The sequence below is a fragment of the Panicum virgatum genome, chromosome 2K (assembly GCF_016808335.1).
Source record: "Panicum virgatum strain AP13 chromosome 2K, P.virgatum_v5, whole genome shotgun sequence".
Lineage (NCBI taxonomy): Eukaryota > Viridiplantae > Streptophyta > Magnoliopsida > Poales > Poaceae > Panicum > Panicum virgatum.
Genome location: NC_053137.1, coordinates 29,441,030 through 29,462,470, shown reverse-complemented (window position 1 = coordinate 29,462,470; position 21,441 = coordinate 29,441,030). Strand labels below are relative to the sequence as shown.

The following is a 21,441-nucleotide window of genomic DNA, read 5'->3' as shown; positions in this document are numbered from 1 at the left end:
GAAGGTCCGGATCGAAAGCTCTGATACGACCAAAGCTTTGATTCTTGATCATGGCGTAGGCTTGACGCTCGCGGTCATCTCGCAAGTCGAGGTACGGTGCATCATCTTCATCTATTTACATGTCCTTGGCTTACGGTTCTACAGCTTGCTCCTCAAATTGTTCTTCTTGTTCGTCTTGCTCATAGGTCATCGTGGTTGGTGTTGGTGTAGGTTCGGAGGAATGACGAGAGCTTGACCCACCCCGCGAACGGGATGAGCCTAACCCCATCATCTTCTTGAAAGCTCCGAAAATCTTCCGCCCTGCACCCCTCATGCTTGCAACAAGAACGAACGAGAACAACTCGATTCGGGTTACATTAGTGAAATGAAAATGAAACTCTTACCCAAAAGTTGTTCCTACAAGCGTGTAGACAAACTTGCAGCAAAGAAATGAGAGAGAGAGTTTTCTTACAATCAAACTTGAGCCAAAATCCAAAGGAAACCCGAGCAAAAATGTGTGAGAGGGAGTGTGAGTGAGTGTGTGAGCATGAGAGTGCTCAACACCCCTCTCGGCCTCTATTTAAAGAAAACTCGTCGTGTGCACCCGAGGAGGAGCCAGGCATAATGGTCATAGAGCCGTTGGAGAAGGTGGGGCCCAGGAGCTGTTGCCCCTGGTTCGGCCGACCCATGGGGTCGGCCGACCCTACCCCCTTTGTCCTGTTTCTTCCTCAACGGTCAAGAACTTTGAAATATGGTGCACGGCCAAAAGTTTGCTCGAAAGGATGTTCAAATTATTTTTCCCAAAGGATTTCTAAACTCAGAAAACATTTTTGGTATTTTTGTGAAAAGGGAAAAGTTGCTAGAAAAATTCCAGCATGCAGAAAACATTTTTTTTGAAAATTTCAAACATGCAGTGGAGAAATTAAATGAGGTGCAAAGAAAATTTGAAAAGTGGAGAAAGCAAATATGAGATAAATACCAATTTACCTTTGGCAAAGGCGCGTCGTTTATAGTCCGACGTGCATGACTCTTCGCCATCGTTCTTACCATTGGTCGGCTCATCCTGGAGAACTGGACGAGGCCGAACTCTCGATCTTCCGCCACACCTTCTTCGCCTTCTTCTTTCTTCTAGGTGTGGAGGGTCGGTGTTCTGGCTGGGGTTCCGGTGCACCCCAGAGTGCATGCCCTTCACTGCCTTATTGAATCATGAAGTGTTGCTCCTCCCTTTTCTTGAACCTGAAAAACATATCCTCCCTACCGACTCGGAAGCGGATTTCTCCCTTTCCGACATCGATCCTTGCCTTGGCGGACCTTAGGAAAAGTCGCCCAAGTACGAAGTCGACTCCGAGGTCACCTTCCATATCCATTACCACAAAGTCGGCAAGGATGAAGGAATCTCGTACTCGTACAAAGATGTGTTCGGCTATCCCTTCGGGATACCGGATGGTCGAATCTGCAAGCTCTACAAGCATAATTGTTAGGGAAAGAGCAGGATATTCAAGTGCTTCATAGATTACCTTGGGCATTATGTTTACACTTGCCCCCAGATCGCATAGGCATCGCTCGAAGTGTTTGATGTAGATCGAGCAGCTGATCATGGGGACCCCTGGATCTTCTTGCACTGCTACCACCATGCAATCCCAAACATCGTTCCTTGGGGGATTGTACCTACCTGCATGGTTATTGCGTGGTGGCCTCCGGGATGAGTTACCCCGTACGGTAGACACCATGCTAACATTTTCAACGGGACTCTCGGGTTGCCCTGGGATCTTCCCGCTCTCAACAGTAGGTAAAGCAGCAGCAATTTGCACAAGCTAGGTTTCGATCATTTTATTGAAACTTAGTTGGTTTTTAAGCATAGAGGACAAAGTTTCAAGCTTAACATTTAAACTTTCCAGGGATTTATCATTGGCTAAAAGCTTTTTATTTATATTTTCGTTGATTTTAACTTGGCCAAGAACAAGATCTCTTAACGGAGGTTGGTTCGAATTGAAATTCGAATTATAAGAAGGATTATAGTTGTTACCTCCCTGAAATAGTGGACGTGGCTGGTTCCACCCCTGGCCTCCTTGTGGTAGACAGTACCCGTTGTTGTTGTTGTTGAGGTATGTGCAGTCTTCACGGGTTTCGGGACAGTTATTCCCCGAATGTCCATTGTTACCACAGACTTCGCACGTGAAGTGCGAACCCATGGCGTAGACGGGAGCATGGATTTGTTGCTTGCTTTCTTCCTCCATCTACTTGATGAGGAGGTCCAGTTTTGCGGCAATCATATCCGTCTCCTTGACAGTATGCATGCCTTTCGTACAGGGTTGGAGTTGTTCATCGCTCCAACCCAGATTGGAGACCATCTTCTCGACCAATTCTTTAGCTTTGGCAATGGTCAGCTTGTGGAAGGCTCCTTCAGCAGCAGCATCAATATTAGCTCTGGATGTCGTTGTGAGCCCATTGTAGAAGCTTTGTAGAACGAGCCACTCATCCATACCATGGTGAGGACAGGCCAGGATGTATTCCTGCAGCCTCTCCCAAGCTTCTGGGATGGATTCCATCTCCGTCTGCTGGAAACTTGTTATTCTTCCGCGCAGGGCATTTGTTTTGCCTAGCAGGAAGAATTTTGCGAGGAACACCTTGGAGCATTTTGCCCAGGTGTCAATGTACTTTTCTTTGTAAAACCACTGTTTCACCTTCCCTAAGAAGGAAAAGGGAAACAGACAAAGCTTGATTGCATCGGCAGTGACACCCCGTATGACAACGGTGTCACAGAGCTCAAGAAAATTCTACAAATGTGCATTTGCATCCTCATTCGGCTTGCCACAAAATGGGCTAGCCTGCACCATGTTAATGAGGCTTGATTTGAGCTTGAAGTTCACATCCCCGACGTTGATGTTAGGGCCAGTGGCCACATTGTCGGTGGAGGGGACGGAGAACTCGCGGAGAGTCTTTTCAGCCATAGCCTCAGGAACAAGTGGTGCTTCCTGAATGGGTTCCTGTGCCGGGAGAAGAGCGAGAGGAGGAATGACGCGTGATCGTGCCCTTCTCATGAGCCTCTCTGGATTGTTTGTGTAGTTTTCCGGTAGAGAGAAACCAGTCATACACTACCCCTGTCTTCTTTCAAATCAAAAAATAAAAGAAGACATAAAGTGACATTAGCCTAAAAGAGTAAAGACTATATCCTAAGTACAAATCCTAAGTTAATATTAGCACAATAACTTTGTTCACATGTCGTCCCCGGCAACGATGCCAGAAATGCTTGTTGGCATTTCTTAAGTCGATACCGGGTTTGCAATGACCTCGATAACAACCTCAGAATTGTCTGTTGGTGGTCCTTAGTGCAATCACTAGAAATGAGGGCGCCGAACCCATCCTAGCAACTGCACCCAAGGGGTGCCACTCTCGTGGTATAATCAATACGATTACAGATGGATCCGCAAGCGCACGGATATACTGTTGTAGGATTTCACCTGGAGAGTAAGGGTATTGTCATTTATTTGTGTCCCAAAGGAGCAGTGGCAAAGGTATTGTACTTAACATTAACCATGGTATTGTGCCTCAAGCAATAGGCAAAACTCTAACAGGGGTAAGTCCAAGTAAATAATAAGCAAGGGTAATGTTGACGCTCACTAACGACCATTTCCATGCGTTAACTTGATTAGAAAATCATGAGAGTTTGCACTTCTTACACGCATCCTTATCCAATAAAGTTCCTAAATCACACTTTACCTTTTAGAATATGCAAGTTGTGTTTTCAAGCTAATATGCAGGTTACAAGCACACTTTGGCCCGACACAAAATCACAAAAAATATCAGAGTACCGATTCAGGCTCAAATGGACCAAGTGAAGCCCAAGAACTGAAGCAAACCCAGCTGGGGCAGGCCGTGCCTCAACTTTATGACAAGGGGAGACCAAGACAAGCCTACTCTAGGAAGTTGGGGGCGGTTGGCGGCCCGGGCAAGCCGGCCGACCTACTTGGTCGGCCGGCCAGGCCCGTGGGCCCCACCGCCTCAACCAAGGCACGTGGCGCTTCCCTGTTGGCTCACAATGTCGGTTTGGGGTGCTGCGGCTATTTTGGTGCCCTGCTATACATAGAAGCGGGGGGGGGGGGGGGTAGAGAATAGAACACACACACACACATACACCCCACACACCTCTTCCTCTCTTGCATTCCTTGCATAGTCTTTAGGCTTAGTGGAGTTGAGGAGAAGTCTAGGAGTCATCAAGTCGCCGGAGTTGCTCGAGAGTCTGGTATGGGTTCATCTCTAGCTCTCTCTTGTAATATTCGGTCGTTTGTAATAGAATTAGACTATAGTTACCGATATCTGCTTGAAGTATATTCTGAGTTATCGAGTATATACTTCTTGTCATGGTTGTGTTATTATTCAATGCTTGCATTGCATGATCGCCATGTGCTGGAGATGGTTAGTCTTTTATTCCTAGAACTCTATCAACTGCTCCAGTATTCATATGATTGCTCTAGTGTGATGTCTGTCCATCCGAAAGGTGGGGGCTCCGCGCGGGACACTAGAGTATCCCTTACTAGTGTAGACATGGTGTTTAGATTAGCTAAGAGTTGTTGGATGTCAAATATACCAACGATTTGTAGAGGTAGCCGGCAGGTGGTGACAGCCCTGTCCGTGCCTTTTAGTAATCCTCCACGTTCGGTATGGGGGGTAGCAGGTACATAAAGTCACCGGGGTGTACGGGCTCCTCCCGTTACTTCGATAGCGATCTCCCTGTTGTGTAGTTTAATCTCTAACGAGCTAACTAATGAGAAAGTGTAGATATAACTAGCCTAGCGCAGCTGACTCGAGCTCTGACTTTTACTTTGCTCCCGGCCTAAAGTAATCTTTATTCTTTTATCCAAGAGAGTAGTTTGTGTGTGTGTCACACTACCTCCTACCATGTTATTATCTTACCCCTGTTTATGCATGATAATATCCAATCTAGATAGAGCTCACCAACTGATCTATATATTCTCTCACTCATCGCCTTCCCTGCGGAAATATAAATGACACCCCGGTATACTCCCGGGTAAAATGCTACAGCGGTATTCCGTGCGCTTGCGGATCTATTCGTGGTTCATGAAATACTGTCATCCCAAATTGGCGTCTGCGGGCGTCATCGCTAGGTGACGTTGGTAGGCGCTAACAAGCATTTTTAGCGCCGTTGCCGGGGAAGGCACAGAGTAAAATATATAGACAGAGTTGTGAACAAAATCGAAATTGGTATTCGCTTGCTAAACAGGCTTGTCTTCGTTGATATGAAAACAGGGTAGTGTATGACCAGTTTCGACTTGCCGCAAAACTTTCATTCCGATCCAGAGTCACTTTTGAGGAGGACGTGAGCTCGTCTCGTATCACCTTGGAGATCACTCTCGGCAGTTGATCCAGTCATCACATCGTCGTCAGCTCCTAGAGCTATGGCCCAGAAGACACTCAGTGATTACTGTTGGCGCTCCTTAAGTACCCATTTTATCCCTTGTTTATCCTTGATAATGGCATGAATTCAATATCAAAATCACTAACCATCCTAACCCCGGCCTAATTATTGGTCATTTTCACATATGCACATATATTTTGGAGGAACTTCGTTTTTGCAGGTTTTTGGCCTATTTTGGAGCATGAAATGACTTTTGTTTCTCTCTAGTTTTTTTTAAAAAAACCACCTTAGATAGAATTTCTATACCCAACACTCTCTCTTCAAAATTTTAGTTTTAAGCCAAAAAATATAGAAAACCTATAAACCTACTTCTAAAACCTTGTTAGCTCAGTTGTTTGGTCCTTTTCGATAAATAACATTTTCATTGACAAAAGCCTCACTTCTTATGAAGTGTCGCGAAGGCTTTTTGTCACTCTTAGCAATTGTTTTTGAATAAACTAGTTGCGGAACAACATCGAAAGGTCCCTTTAACCTTGCTAACACTTGTTTTTGCTAACTTTGCATTTGCACTTTGCATCCATTCCATTGTTCATGCACTCATTTTGCTAGTTTGGTCTCAACTTTATTGATGAAAGCTTTCATATCCATGTTAATGCTTCACGTGAGCATTTTCCTTTTTGCAATCTTGTGTAAACATGGTGTTTAGACATGATTGAAGACCATCATCATTTAGTTACCAAGCTATCAGGTTGCATTTGGTTGGTTTATAAGCTTTGCAATGCGCTTTATTTTTTTCTTGTGCTATGAAGGCCTATTGATCTTGGAATAGACATGGTGTTTTGACCTTGGTTAAATAAGTCTTTGTGGCTATGGAGAAGTTCGGCAATCTAGTTGTAAACATGGTGTTTAGAACTAGGTGTAAACATTGTCTTTGTTTATATACCTTCCTCTCATTTGCATTTACACTAGCACACACGTACACTCACTAGGTTTTTTTTTTTGCTAAGCTAGCTATGCCACAAATTGAGATCTTAGGAATGGTAGGTTTGTTTGCATTTGTTTCTACTCCTGACCGTCACCCCGGGGTAGTGTGCATTTAAAATGTTTTGCAGGCATGAAGAAGCGCTCCCATAAGTTCAAGACCAAAAGAATTTCAATCAAGATCATTAACATCGTCGAAACCTGAGAAGGACGCAGCTGTTTTCATCAATTTGAGAACATGTTCAGAGCTGTACAAGAAGCAAAAATTTGATATTCAGAAGCTCCATCAAATTCCCATTCCAACGCATTTAAGATCAATGAATTTGAAGACCCGTACAAGGAGATATGGCAAGAATATTGGACGTTGAGCGTTCTGAAATTCGTCGGGACAGATTGCAGCACTGGGATAAAATGGACATAACTCTCTTGTTCGGAATCAATTTTTGGCGAATAAGGACTCATTGGAAAGAAAAATTTGTGCACTTCGCAATGGAGAAATGTTTCAGTATATGTTCTGTTCTGGAAATTGAAAGAAAAATTCGTGAAGATGAGGCAGCAATGGGACAACGAGGAATTGAAGGAGGCGACAACGATGAGAAGCAAGGATTGGGACCATGACTTAGTACAAGAAGAAGTTGAAGGAAATTGAGGCAACAAAGGTGAAGACACATTGAAGATAATATTCATACACATGAGGGAAGGACTTCAAGAATTTCAAGATGGTCCATCTTCTCCTCCCACGCCTAGCATTATGCTAAGCATGGGGGAGGATTTCGTGGACAAGGAAGAAAGATCTCATGGAGTAAGATAATCACGGTTGCCACAAGATGCTCATGATTCTTCTTCCATGCTTAGCACAATGCTTAAGTATGGGGGAGGCCGCGCTACACTTCATTACGAGCATCGAGAAGGACGGTAATTCTTCCTCAACTCTCTCTTTTTCTTAATGCTTGTACATATATGCCTTCAACCATAGATGCAACCTTTGTATATATCTCTCAACCTATCACATGGCTTCTAGGAGTACAACCTAGTTTTGTTTTTGTTTTCAATAAGTGTAGGATCACCATCACTTTGTGCTCACCACATTGATACATTTTGGCAATGCCTTATGCTTATGGAAAAATGATGGAAGATGCCGCTTTGTTTTACCTACGCTATGTTGTATATGACTTGACCATTTGCTCTCAATTAAATGGAATTAAAATGATTAAATACCGGCTCTTTTATTTGTGGAGGTTAAATTACTAAATTCTAAACCCACATATTCTATGTTGCTCTTTGATTTAAGTCTACCGATGACCTTACACCTTGTGTTGTTTAATTTGAAAACTTAATTCCTATGCTATCTACATTTGTGAATCTCTTGCAAAGTTCTACCTACCAAAGCCTATACATACATATTCTTTCATGATGAAACCTTTAGATTGCAAACTTATATTTTGATGAATTGAATTAAGATTGATTTCTTTGGTACGAGACTAAGAAGCTGGTCATTCCGTTTTTTTTGTGTAACCTTCTTTTTGCTAGCCTATTTATCCATGCATTGTGAGTTTCTACTTCGGGAATTTTACAAACCTCGCTGGATATCCACCCTAAACGAAAAATATCTTTTTATGATTACCTCCTTGACCACAACCCAATTTGAGTATGGATTATCATTTCGATGGAATCAAAAGAATCAAGGGCACCATATAAAGAAAAGTTTTGGGAGACAAGGCTCCCCGAGATTCAAGTGGTTCTACGAAGAAGAAGGTGAATTTGAGATACTTACCCTAGCTAGTTGGTTCTCCCACTATTCATACTCGAGGACGAGCATTCGTTCAAGCATGGGGGGATGGCTGGGTAAGTATTCTATGTTATCAATAGTTCTAAGGAGCAAAAAGAAAAAAAAGAGAAAGAAAGAGGAAAATAGAAAAATGATAGAAAAAGAAAAAAAAGAGAAGAATAAAATGCTCCTTAGCTCTTTTTGGCTTCATTAATTTTCCAAGTTACTTTGAAGAACTATTCCATACTCAAATCTTCCAACCATGTGCAATCCGATAACGAGAACTTCATTTGTGTCTCGGGATCATCCATTTGCCACTTGCACATGTCCACCTATCTAAATGTGTGTGTTTCATTTTTCCCCTCTCCAACATTATTTTCCAATGGCCTTTTTAACTAGTCTCGGTAATTCCATTAGATCTCTCTCTTAGTTTGATAATATTTCAAGTATAATGTTTTGCTAGGATTGTTTTTATCTACCAAGCTCCACATAAGCCTTCCACTTTTACATATGAGTTGAATAGGTTGAAGACAATCTAATGTAGGCTTGAGCGACTTGATGAGATGATTATTTCCATGATCTTTTGCAAGAGAACCTCACTTATGTTTGATATGCATTCTTTTGAAAACTCTTCACGATGAAACAAGGTAAAGGTTTGAAGTTCGCTTAAGTTTGAGAGCATTGCATTTATTTATTATTGTGGCTTGTTCTTTAATTGCTAGTCTATCTTCCATAATGAAAAAGTAGCCGGTCACAACATCAACTTAAATGCTAAATACTTGAGAGAGCAATATGTCTTGTTATGTATGACTAAGTGTAGAGAGGACATTGAGGGGCAACGCCGATTTCTTTATAAGCAAAGCTCCTGGACTTACTCGAGGACGAGCAAGGTTTAAGCATGGGGGGAATGTTGGCGCTCGTTAAGTACCCCTTTTATCTCTTGTTTATCCTTGATAATGGCATGAATTCAATATCAAAATCACTAACCGTCCTAACCCCGGCCTAATTATTGGTCATTTTCACATATGCACATATATTTTGGAGGAACTTCGTTTTTGCAGGTTTTTGGCCTATTTTGGAGCATGAAATGATGAGGCCCGTGATCGAGCGCTAACACGGAGAAAGACGAAGGCCAAAGCCCAAAGGAAGGACCAAAGCCCATGTTGATTTGAAGCACATTCATGCACATCCATCCTCCAAGAGAGCCCAAAGGACCAAGCCCACGAAGATGAGATCAAGATACTTCGGGATTAAGCAAAGCAAATGTAGATTTAAGGAAGGATTCCCTATCCTATCCTTTCCTCGAAGATATCTCCAAGATAACAACGTCCAAAGGGGTGCAATCGTGAAGGACAGAAACTCTAGAAGATGCGAGGAGTCTACACGCCAAAGATGAGACCGAGGCGAGCCCGAAAAGGGGTAGGCCGGCCGGCCGGCCCAGCCCTTTTTTGAGGCGGTTTGGCCTCCCCTTCGATCGGTGGCTTCCTTGGCTTATAAATAGCTCGCACCTTATTCAACTCGAGGCATCCATCCACCCAGAACTCGACGAAAACCTAGGGTCAAAACCGGAGGGAGATGACAGCCGCCGCAAGTCTTCGAAGTTGTCTAGGAGATGGCTTAGGCCGACCCTAGCCGCCGTGGCCTCCCTGCGTGGTTGTGCCATGGCGGAGTTCAAGAGCTAGTTGGATTCATCGATGGTGTGCACATGGTGGTGATGATCCAAATGAATCTATTATGTGAGTAATGATAATCATGTCTTCCGAATCTATTAGCGATCATGTTCTCCTCTTTCGATTTCGTTCTTCTCTTTGGGTTTGCTTCATCTTAGATCTATTATCGAGATAGATCGCTTAGCATGATCTTGTAGTCATGGTGGCTAGAGGTTCATGGCGGAACTACCAAAGGGGGTTCGACTTGCTTCAGGGTATCCCGTTGAAAGGGGTGGCGGAACCACTTAGTAGGTTGGGTATCGAGGGATCGGATTGGAGATTTTGAGTTTAAAGATGCTTTTGATTGAGATGTATGATTTATCCGCTCGTTAGCTTGAACTACAACTAGATGACGATAGGCCTAGTCATATCTTTGGTTTTGCTATGATTAAGCCTATGTTCATGGATGAGATCAACCTTTACATATCACTCATATCTATTAAAGGTTTACCCTTTATATGCAATCAATGCTTCATGTTAGGATAGATCCATTAGATTAGATGGAAAACCTTAGGTAGTTCTTTGTCGATCCACGGATTGATAAACCTTGGGGGAATACTCTAAGGGAAAAGCTACACGAACCGTGCGCTTGCGGTATACAAATCGGGGCGCTAAGGAGCGTCAACAATTACTCCGCTCCGTCTACTAGCCTGGTCCCGACCGGACCCGAGGTTAATACCGGAGGAGAAAATTTTGAGATCAAGACGGGTCTCATTACGATGGTGCAGGCCAGCCCATTTTGTGGTAGGGCCAATGAGGATGCCAGCGCTCATCTCCAGCAGTTCCTGGAGCTCTGTAGTACTTTTGTTATCAAGGGTGTATCGCAAGATGCAATCCGGCTCCGTCTGTTTCCGTTTTCTCTCTTGGGGAGAGCGAAGCAATGGTTTTATACTAACAAGGCTGTTGTGGATACTTTGGACAAATGTGCCAAGGCGTTCCTCTCGAAGTTCTTCCCGATGGGCAAAACCAATGCTCTTCGTGGTCGGATTTCAAACTTCCAGCAGACATCAAATGAGTTAATTCCGGAAGCTTGGGAGAGGCTTCAGGAGTATATTTTGGCGTGTCCGCACCATGGAATGGATAATTGGCTCATTCTACAGAACTTCTACAACGGGTTGATACAGTCATCCCGTGATCATGTGGATGCCGCTGCGGGTGGAGCTTTCTTCTCGCTGACCATTGAAAGAGCTACATCATTGATCGAGAAGATGGTTTCCAACCAAGGTTGGAACGATGATCGCCTCCAACCGCGCCAGCATGGTATGCACTCCGTCAAGGAGGCCGACATGCTCGCTATGAAGATTGATCTCCTCCTCAATAAATTTGAGGATTATTCCCAAGATAAGGCTCAGATGCAAACACTTCAAGCCTTGGAAACTCGCATGACGTGCGAGGTCTGTGGAAATGTTGGACATTTGGGCGACAATTGCACAGAAACCCAAGAAGAAGCTCTATTCCTCAATGGCAGCAATGGGTTTCGTCCACAAGGATGTCAGGGGTGGAATCAACCACGTCCATATTACCAAGGAGGTAATGGGAATTCGAATTCTTTCGGTCCTAACCAGCCTACCTTGAGAGATCTTGTCTACGGCCAAGCGAAGATCAGTGAGTCCCTTCAGAAGAAGTTGGCCGCTACAGACAAATCTATGGAGACCATCCATGCCAAGATGGATGGATTCTCCACTGCCATCAAGAATCAGTTTAGTTTCAACAAGATGATTGAGACTCAACTAGCTCAAGTGGCTGCTACCATGCCCCCTACTTTGGAGAATGTTAAGGTGATAACCACACGAGGAGGTAAAACTACTCAAGACTCGCCTTATCCTAACCATGTTAACAGGAAGAAAGCAAGCCCGGTGGCAGAAGAACTACCTTGGGAGGAGGAACCCGAGAAGGTTCATGAAGGGAAGACGGCTCCGCATGAATTTTATGATACCCAAGTATTGTCGTTCCCTATGAGGGCAAGTAAGCCAAGTACAGATGAGTAGTTCAGCCGCTTTGTTGAGATAATACAACAAGTGAACATCAATGTACCCTTGATGGATGCGATGAAGGCTCCGACCTATGCTCGTTATATCAAGGACATAATCAACAACAAGCGACCACTGCCAACTACCGAAGTAATCAAGCTCACTGAGGCATGCAGTGCAGCTATACTTCAACAATTGCCCGAGAAGAAGAAGGATCTAGGATTCCCAACTATCAGATGTTCGATAGGGGCACAGAACTTCGACAAAGCCTTATGTGATTTGGGAGACAGTGTTAGTGTGATGCCGAAGGCGGTCTTCAACCAACTCAACTACACAGAGTTGACACCGACACCCATGCAGTTGCAATTGGCTGACTCCTCAGTACGGCACCTAGAAGGAATCGCTGAGGATGTCCCCGTGAGAGTACGGGACTGTTTTGTCCCAGTCGATTTTGTGGTACTTGATATGGATAATCAGAAGGAGACTACTCTCATTCTAGGACGGCCGTTCCTCAATACAGCAGATGCACATATTGATGTTGGGGCCGGAGAAATCCGACTCCATATCAATGGTAAAGAGGAGAAATTTGACTTCCGACCCAAGAAAGAGCAATGCTTGATGATCCGGGTCAAATTTGGGCCAAATTCTCAGAAAATCAAAGAAGTCGAAGTCACACCCTCTCAGAAAGATAGTCTTATACCTTTTATGAAGACACTTATGAAAGAAGATCCAGCAAACTCAAAAAGGTCTAAGAAGAAGGGTAAATCAAAGGATCCTGTTCCTGCACCACCTACACCACCAAAGAAGACCAAGAAGGTGTGGCGCAAGAAGAACAAGATGTCATCGACCGCTACTACTTCTCCAGGTACGGACGAAACGACCTCAACCTGATCAGGTATGGAGAAATGTCCTACTTTTTGACCCTAAACTAAGAGCTAGCTTGGGGGAGGTTCCCTTCCCTAAGTCAATTGTATCCCTTTATTTACTTTCAATAAAAATTGATAAAAACTTCCAAAAACAAAATAAAAATTTACTGCTTTATTTCCCTTTTCCATGATGCGCAGTAAGAATGTCTTAACTCCCTTTTGATAAGTTGAAAGGATGAGTTTTGCTTTGCTCTATCATGTCTGTTGTGCCTAGTTTGAAAATAAGAGTTCTCTTGAGTTTATATTCGTTGGTTATACAAATATGTTGCCAATAAACCTGAAAGTTTTGTGGGTTGCATATGCCTGATCCGAGTCTAAGTTGTTGTGAGTTTAGATATGGTAAATAAGGTTATGCAAGCTTGTTCTAGTGATGCTTGAAGTCTGGAGTTGTTTTCGAAAAAAAAGAAAATTAAAAAAAAATTAAAAGGCAAGTTTCCCAGCGATATGCAATGTCCTACCAGAGCCATATGTCATATTCCATGAAAAACCCTTATACATATGCTGCTTGATATTCTGTTGAGTTTTGTCAAATTGGGTGACCCTAGTAAGATCCTCTTCATGCTTTCTCGATCATACGTACACGTCCCATCCATTTGTTATATTCCTACATTGGGAATTAGCACCACCATCCACTTCAGATCTATAAATGCTCCATGTCTTGGTGATCTCTCTCGTAGAACATTCCTGAAATAAAATAAAGTCAGATTATGGTTGCCCTAAAAAGAAGAGAAAATATGACATGCCAAAGAAGCATGACCCAAAAAAAGGAGAGAAAAATGGGGTAACCATGTCTCAATAAAAAGAAAAAGAAAAAGAGAGAAAGACAGGGATGATTCGAGAGAGAAAAGCCATTACCTCAAGGAGTAAGCCATATTCATCCATCTATCCATCCATTCATACACTTGCACCTTTTGATCGAGATTGCATGACTTGTTTCTCCATGGATCCTCTCTTTGACTTTACAATAAATAGAATACAAGTGTGCTCTGTTCTTATCCTACCTTGAGCTCCACAAAGGCTTGTAGTAGTAGAGAAGATCAAAGGCAAACACTGCCCTGGTAAGGAAATACAAGATGAGTGCCTCGAGAGAGTTATCCTGGAGCTTTGCCATATTTTCAAAAATCTTTCAAAAAAAAGTGTCTCTAGATGGATTGAGGATCTATGAACAAGTACTGCTTTATGCACCATTCTAACTCTCAACAGCTCAAGACAAGGAGATAGCTAAAAAGACCCATGAGGGAGTAAGGTAATTGAGCAAAGGTATGCTAACCAACTTATTTAAGCTTATAGATGAATCTCTTTGCTTTAGACTATGACATGACAGGTAAGGTACGAGTCAAAGTGATTTTCTGATCAACAACCTGATTTGTCCTTCTTTGCTCAGGACGAGCAAAGGACAGCTTGGGGATCTTGTTGATGCTCACTAACAACCATTTCCAAGCGTCAACTTGATCAGAAAATCATGAGAGTTTGTATTTCTTACATGCATCCTTATCCAATAAAGTTCCTAAATCACACTTTACCTTTTAGAATATGCAAGTTGTGTTTTCAAGCTAATATGCAGGTTACAAGCACACTTTGGCCCGACACAAAATCATAGAAAATATCAGAGTACCGATTCAGGCTCGAATGGACCAAGTGAAGCCCAAGAACTAAAGCAAACCTAGCTGGGGCAGGTCGTGCCTCAACTTTAGGACAAGGGGAGACCAAGACAAGCCCACTCCAGGAAGTTGGGGGCGGTTGGCGGCCCGGGCAGGCCGACCGACCTACCTGGTCGGCCATCCAGGCCCGTGGGCCCCACCGCCTCAACCAAGGCATGTGGCGCTTCCCTGTGGGCTCACAGCGTCGGTTTGGGGTGCTGCGGCTGGTGGCGCCCTGCTATAAATAGAAGGGGGGTAGAGAATAGAACACACACACACACCTCTTCCTCTCTTGCATTCCTTGCATAGTCTTTAGGCTTAGTGGAGTTTAGGAGAAGTGTAGGAGTCATCGAGTCGCCGGAGTTGCTCGAGAGTCTGGTATGGGTTCATCTCTAGCTCTCTCTTGTAATATTCGGTCGTTTGTAATTGAATTAGACTATGGTTACCGATATCTGCTTGAAGTATATTCTGAGTTATCGAGTATATGCTTCTTGTCATAGTTGCGTTTTTATTCAATGCTTGCAATGCATGATCGCCCTGTGCTAGAGATGGCTAGTCTTTTGTTCTTAGAACTCTATCAACTGCTCCAGTATTCATATGATTGCTCTAGTGTGATGTCTGTCCATCCAGAGGGTGGGGGCTCCGCGCGGGACATTAGAGTATCTCTTACTAGTGTAGACATGGTGTCTAGATTAGCTAAGAGTTGCTGGATGTCAACTATACCCACGGTTTGGAGAGGTAGCCGGGAGGTGGTGATAGCCCTATCCGTGCCTTTTAGTAATCCTCCACGTTCGGTATGGGGGGTAGGAGGTACATAAAGTCGCCGGGGTGTACGGGCTCCTCCCGTTACTTCGATAGCGGTCTCCCTGTTGTGTAGTTTAATCTCTGACGAACTAACTAATGAGAAAGTGTAGATATAGCTAGCCTAGCGCAGCTGACTCGAGCTCTAACTTTTACTTGCTCCCGGCCTAAAGTAATCTTTATTCTTTTATCCAAGAGAGTAGTTTGTGTGTGTGTCACACTACCTCCTACCATATTATTATCTTACCCCTTTTTATGCATGACAATATCCAATCTAGATAGAGCTCACCAACTGATCTATATATTCTCTCACTTATCGCCTTCCCTGTGGAAATATAAATGACACCCCGGTATACTCCCGGGTAAAATGCTACAGCGGTATTCCGTGCGCTTGCGGATCTATTCGTGGTTCATGAAATACTACCGTCCCAAATTGGCGTCTGCGGGCATTATCACTAGGTGTCATTGGTAGGCGCCAACAGGTAATGCGACACAGCACACATCCACATTCCAAGGGGAAGGAATAAAAGAGAGAAACAACAGAAGAAAGAGACTACTCTATCCTACGTTAAGTCAGCTGGAGCTTAGGCTAGATTAGGTGTCCTAGTGCTTCTATCCAAAGCTGGGATTATGTTAGGACATGGTTAGGACTGCAGGTGCCAGGAAAGTGGGATAGCGGGGAGAAGGTCCCGCACTGGAGAACGTCCCGTTCTGTTACCTCTTTGCAAGAACTCCTACACCGAACCCGAACATAATACGCTAAACGCAACACAACTGTTACGCCGAACGGACAGGGCTGTGACCACCTGCCGTCTACCCCAGTCACACCATGGAGCACGGTCATATCCGAAGGATGCCGCATACCCGAGCACCACTCTCGTGTATGAAGTCACTACTCTAGTGTCCCAGGGTCTCCCACCCTTCGGATGGACAAGAAAAATACTAGAGCAAGCCCGAAAGCACAACGAACCTCTATCCGTACCCGGATCATCTGGCCTAACCAAGACCTTAGTATAACTCATGAATGGACTAAGCATGGATTGATAAACTATCAAGATAGTAAAGCAATCATGGCACAACTCTATATTATGAATAGAAGTCTGACAAGTCGGATACAAAGCCATACCGGGAGCCGAGGATTGCTCAATGACCCCAAGGACGACTTGCTTGCTAAAGAAGAACTAGCCTAGCTCCACTACCTAGCTAAGAGAGCAAGAGAGAGAGCCTTCTTGGAGAGAGTGGAATGAGAGGTGTGTGTGTGTTGAGGGGGGGGTGGAGGAGAGGCCTATTTATACTAGTGGAGGTCGGTTTCCCGCCAATGCACATATGGAAGGTAATCAGGAGACTTGGTAGCTACTCTTCCTCGAAGTCCACCTAGACGGGAGGCAGGGCACGTTCGGCCCAACCTGGGGTTCAGCCGCCCCCCTGGTGCCCCTCGTCCTCATCCTCTTCTGGCAGGCTGACAGGTGGGCCCTCGTATCTTTCCTTGTGTGCATTATACGTGACGCGCCCGTTTGCTCTGCTAGGTGGGCCCTCTTTGTAAGTGGGTGACGCTAGATGCGATCTTCTGCATAGTTATGTGGCGTCTACTGTGTGTTTTCGTCTTATTCCGCTCTTGCTCATCTGAAATGTACAAAACTTGAAAACAACTGTGGAGCAGGGTTAGTGATACAAATATGTGAGTAAGGCATGTAGTTTTTCTTTATTATTGAGTATGGTTGACAGTCGGATTTGGCACTTAAGCACCGTGTACATGTCAACGTGTCGTACGTGCGGTGTATGGCCCAGCAGTCGGTGCTAGCCCATCGGCATCAAAACAGATGGCCACGTCTGAGATTGTGCTTTATCAGCCGACATCTAGTCAGATGGCTCAGCAGGCATCCAATATGGCATCGTCAGCCCAGCCGATGACCCTTGCATCGCCACAACCTGCGCCGGCCACACAACCAACAGTTCCAGTTCCTCCTCAGCAGGTACCAGTGGTTGACGAGCAGATTGTTTGGGCTGCCAAGATAGCTGAAGTGATGAGGGAATAGTTTGGGTTAAGGCCAAAGCAACAATTTGTCATGTACAGGACCCCCTACCCTCCTGCTTATGATCAGCTTCCTTTCCCGCACAAGTACAAAGTTCCCGATTTCACCAAATATTTGGGACAAGGAGACATTTCCACTTTGGAACACGTTAACAGATTCATCATGCAGTGTGGAGAGGCGGCAAATAAGGATGCACTCAGGGTCTGATTATTTTCTATGTCTCTGTCAGGATCGGCCTTTGCTTGGTTCACCATGCTTCCAGCCAATTCCATCTTATATTGGGCTGATTTAGAGAAAAAATTTCATCAGTTCTTCTTCTCTAGTGTTACTGAGTTAAAGTTGACCGATTTGACTAGTTGAAGCCAGAGGAGTGATGAGTCAGTACCTGTGTTCATACAAAGGCTCAGAGATGTCAAGAACAGGTGCTACAGTTAGTGCTGTCAGATCAGCAACTTGCTGATGTTGTCTTTCAGGAACTCTTGCCACACATTAAAGAGAAATATGCATCACAAGACTTCGAAAGCATCAGTCAGATGGCAAGTCGGATGACAGGGGAGGTTCGACCGTATGAGCAGAAATGAGGAAACTTTCAGAAGAAGGTTAATTACGTCGAATACTCTGGTGATCCTGATTTCGATGGAGAGCAAGAAGTAGTTGCATCGGCAGAGTGGGTTCAAGGCAACAAGAAGCCGGTGTCGTGTCCATTCGGGAAGAAAGAGCCCGAGTCATTTGGATTCGACATCACCAAAGCTGACAAGATATTTGATTTATTATTGTTAGAGAGGTTAATTAAGTTGAAGCCATATCACAAGATTCAATCGGAAGAGGAGCTCAAAAACATAAAATATTGAAGTGGCACAATGCAACCTCTCATGATACGAATGAATGCAAGGTCTTCTGTCAGCAAATTCAGTTGGCTTTTAAGCAAGAGAGACTCAAATTTGAGGTGCCCATAAGACAATGAAAATTGATCAACATCTGTTTGGTACGAACATGGTGGACATCAGTAAAGACAAGAGTCCAGCCACTACAACAGATTAGCCGTGTAGATATGCTTTACTTTTAACGCTTTCTCTAACGTATCTACGCTCATCACCCTGTACCATCTAGGTACGAATGTTAATACGTTTACTGAAAATGTGACAAGATTAGTCCTTAACCTATCTTTTAAGTCCCACGTCCCCCAAATCTCTTTTATCCAACCGCTCCATATCTTGTAGGCATCCCGTGCGCGGCCGCCGCCGCCGCCGCTCCCCTGCGCGGCCCACCGATGCAGCCGCTCCCCTGCGCCGCCCGCCGCCATTCCCCTGCGCCACGCGCCACAGTTTCCCTGCGTCGTCCGCCGCCGGTTACACATGCGCCGCCTCCTGCCAGCACTAGCGCTTTTCACCTCCCTCCGTTTCAATTCCCATGCTCCGCCACTCAAACACGCATCTACCCACTGGCGTGTTCCCAGCAATCGCCATGGCTCTTTGATGCATCTGGTGGAGTTCCGATGCTGCAGTGACCTCATGCTTTCTCCTCCAACCCAGCTGCCGGCCTCTGCATTTCACTGTTGCTAGATCCATCACTGGTTTGGTACAGTTATGCCTAGTCTATAGATCTTGCTTTTTTTCATTGACGATGGAGATTCAGGGAAGAGGGGAGCGGCATAGTCAATCTTTCAGCGAGCACATCAGGTTCATATTTTTTATCTTGTTTATTTATTATCAGATCAAGGACTAGATCCTATTTCGTACTTGCAAGTTGCAGCGAAGACTACTTCTAACTACCTAATACATGTCTTTGTTTCATTTATAGACACAAATGGACTCTTGATTATTACCTCATACTGTAGTTTTTTTTTCTTTCTTATCAAACATCATGTGTAATATAGGCAAGACAAGAAGTTTTTTCTTGCGGCACATAGTGAATGAATAGCGTTGCCTCTTGGTTATGATAAGATATTCAGATAACAATAGTCGTCATTACTATCTTATATGCAGAATGCATAATTTTTATACAATTTTTTGTTAGATGTTCCATATTTGAGTTTTTTTCTTGCCCAATAAAATTTCCATGTCATGCAGAGGTGTTTCCTGTTTGCAGTTGAGCATTGGTTGCATGCAAATGACATGAGATGTTGCATCTGAATCCCTTCCGTGGTAGCTCATTTCATACTTGGCATGAGATGCAGTGGAGGGAAGAACTCCTTCCCTGTGGGGCTTTTCTTTTCAATTTTGTTATGTCATCCATATTGAGTTGTTTGACAATCAAATATTTGAGCTTTCATGGCCTCGTAGTTCCAAGAAGTTCCTAAACTAATGGCAGGTAATCGTTTACTTTTGAAACTGAAAGACAGGATATTTGGGAGTGCTTGATGAGCTCCATCATAAGCTTTTTGGATAAGTGACCAAAGTATCAGAAGCTGCAGGCGATATGTAAGTGTTCAATGCTTAATATGCAAGAGATAATTGTTCTGCGCATAAAAAAGTCATATATCTTTCAGCATTACAGTTTTGTACTACTGTGATATCTATAATCATCATGTAGATTACTATGTGATTTCTCAATATAGGATTTTACAGAGAAGCCTTTTTCGTCAATAGTGATGTCATAGAATATTTGACCTTGAAAGATAATAGTCTGGTAGTTCAAATTAATTACACGTGTCCTAGTATAAATAATGATGATTTTTCTGAATAAGACTTGACAGAATTTTGTTCACACGTTGATTCCCTGCTAAGTTTTTTCATGATTATTTAAGAGGAAAATAACTTTACTTTTATCTCCAATTGGATATTTTTGTAGTTACACCATTTTAAGTCTGTGCTCACATTTTCATACCATATAACAATGAATTTATTTATTTAATCTGCAGGATCACGAAGTCCATACAGAAAATCTGCTGAATGAAGCAATGTGGAGAAGTGAAATACAAGTATCTGCATACATGAAATGTTTTTGATAGATTCTAAATCTATAAATTTTAGGGCAGTATATATGTGAGATCATCATATTGTATATGGATGATTGATTGGTTTGTTGAGAGGAGCTTTAATATTAAATGAATACTTGCTCAGGCCAGGCGTGGTTTCCCTAGCGTGTACTTTTTATTGGATCATAAAAACCCACTTTTTGAAGATCTCTTCGGGCTTCCCAAAAAGCGAGCCCCCGGGTCAGCATAGGCCCTTCTAGTAAATAGTTCAAACTATTTTATCGATATGAGTGTTCTATATCAGATAAATTCCACACTAGCTATGACCAAATTAAAGTGAAATATGATTCTGCATAAATGAGGAAAAAAATATGGCAAAGGAATGTCCTACATGACTTTATAAACTAATATGATCAAAAGGAAAACGAAAAAGAAAAGCGCAAGACTGAAAAAGGGAGGAAAAAAATAAAGCGTACATACATCCCCTGAATAAAAACGTCATTCACCGTCTCTAGAAAAGCATGTCATGTATTTTTGATACGCTTAGCAAAATGTATCTATGTTTCTTGACACGGTCTGTGTGGTAACGCTCCAGACACGTTTTAGCAAAGCGCATCTACACTACATTAAAGACGAAATAAAACACATCTAGGCTATGAATAAAACATATTTACATTGCTGTTTTGTTATAGTGAGCCAAGACTAGAATCTTGATGTCGGAATTGGCTAACGTGACACTTCAGGTGTCTAATTATTAGAACATAAGATAATGTGTGAAACTTGAGTTTGTTTTGGTGTGGAAATTTAATTTTCCAATACAAAATTAGGGGTATTTTTGTAATTATGGAAAATTACAATTCCTTTATTACAAAAAGTTTTGGCTTAGGAAGTAATTTCAAAATTGTGAAGGACTTTCTTGCAATTATGCAAGTAATCATGATTTTGGAAGCTTTATTGCATTTTAGTCCAAAATTGTGATGAATTTGCTATCAAAAAGTATTTTTTCCTTTATTCAATAGAGTTCATTTGAACTATTGAAAATATTTCAAAATCCTTTGATCTAGTGAAAATTTGCACAACATGAAAGTTGTAGATCTAGAAAAACTAAACAACTTTCATTTTGGTCACTTTTTCATTTGAGCCATAGATCAGTGGAAAATTTTAGTTTACAGTAGAACCCCTGAACTTTTCAGAAATTACAAATGAACCCCTCCAACTCGTCTTCAACCTCTAGCTTCACCGGAGTCTCTGCGCCGCCGCCGCCGCGGGTTTTCCCCCGCCCATCGGCCGCCCGTGCCGCCTCTGGCCTGCCACCCGGCCTCTCTAGTACCTCCTGGACC

At 43.4% G+C, this 21,441-nt stretch overlaps 1 long non-coding RNA gene and 2 other non-coding genes across 3 annotated transcripts; 2 read left to right on the top strand and 1 right to left on the bottom strand.

Moving 5' to 3' along the window:
- Positions 1–2,460: 2,460 nt before the first annotated feature.
- Positions 2,461–2,567, top strand: LOC120696332. Its single transcript, XR_005684109.1, has one exon. It is a non-coding gene; the product is annotated as a small nucleolar RNA R71 (small nucleolar RNA).
- Positions 2,568–10,785: 8,218 nt separating this feature from the next.
- Positions 10,786–10,892, bottom strand: LOC120696295. The gene has a single exon (XR_005684073.1). It is a non-coding gene; the product is annotated as a small nucleolar RNA R71 (small nucleolar RNA).
- A 7,489-nt stretch (positions 10,893–18,381) lies between these two features.
- On the top strand, positions 18,382–20,250 carry LOC120672975. The gene is made up of 2 exons (XR_005674432.1): positions 18,382–19,604; positions 20,045–20,250. It is a non-coding gene; the product is annotated as an uncharacterized LOC120672975 (long non-coding RNA).
- The last annotated feature ends 1,191 nt before the right edge of the window (positions 20,251–21,441 follow it).